This window comes from Wasmannia auropunctata, unplaced genomic scaffold (assembly GCF_000956235.1).
Source record: "Wasmannia auropunctata unplaced genomic scaffold, wasmannia.A_1.0 LD336059.1, whole genome shotgun sequence".
Classification (NCBI taxonomy): Eukaryota; Metazoa; Arthropoda; class Insecta; order Hymenoptera; family Formicidae; genus Wasmannia; species Wasmannia auropunctata.
The window spans coordinates 274,789-275,780 of NW_012026831.1; the positions used below are offsets into that span (position 1 = coordinate 274,789).

Consider the following 992-nt stretch of genomic DNA (forward strand, 5'->3'; position numbering starts at 1 on the left):
TTTGGTTAATATTAAAGATAAAAGGAAAAAACTTTTCTATAAAATTTTAACATATACGTTTATTTATACTCATAAATAAAACTATTTTTGTATTTTTTGAATTATTTTTCGTATTCGTCAATCTCGTCAAGATCAAGATCAAGATCATATATTCGAGATTCTTGAAAATTCGAGATCAATATAAATATTTTAAGATTTTTTGAGATTGAGATCGAAACCGTAGAAATCTCATCTCGTCTCGTCTCGTGCGCATCTCTTTAAATAGGTACAGGATGTTCTATTAACTTAATAAAGGAAAGTCTTGTGAATAGTTTAAAAGCTCCTGAAGGTAAATGTAATAAATGTTACGAGATTAATAGATCAAAACTTACAAATATTGGATACTGTGAAATCCGCTTTGTCACTGTGAATGGAGATACGTATAACATAATTAACGTTTGGAGTAGTTATCTAAGACTATGTCGGTTCCTATTTCGCTAACAAAAGAACCTCGCAGTGTGAAATTCTGATTTTAATGAAACTTGGTACACTTTGAAGTCACATAAATAGATAACATGAAGCTCCTAATGATTTGAATGAATAAAAATAGTCCTAGAAGAGAGCCATAGTTTCATCAATAAGAGACATTGGTTGGGGTGGGTAATTTGAGAAATGAATTTTTAAATATTTTAATTTTATTCATATTATAGTATATTATTTATTATATAAAATTGGTTTAAATAATTTTGGTTAGTTGGTAGGTATAATTATAATATGTAATCGTAAAATTAAAAAATTTTTTTGTTAAAATCTTTTTTCTCAGTATCTATGTATGTGGATAGGTAGGTTTTATGCTTAATAATATAAAAAAAGATAAAATAGTTATCAAAAATATCAGATTACGAATATAATATTTATGAACCAAAAACACGATAGGATATTATTAATTTCAATAAAATACAGTTAGATTGACATTTATTAAAAACGATTATGAAAGATCGGAAGAGCACACG

General features: G+C 26.1%; 1 protein-coding gene and 1 long non-coding RNA gene across 2 annotated transcripts in view; one reads left to right on the forward strand and one right to left on the reverse strand.

The window, feature by feature from the left end:
• Positions 1-992, reverse strand: part of LOC105450647 (lachesin-like) — a 366,968-nt gene that overhangs the window by 117,694 nt on the left and 248,282 nt on the right. The gene's annotated exons all lie outside the window — the stretch shown is intronic.
• LOC105450646 overlaps positions 1-992 on the forward strand; it is a 5,239-nt gene that overhangs the window by 1,566 nt on the left and 2,681 nt on the right. The window lies entirely within an intron of this gene.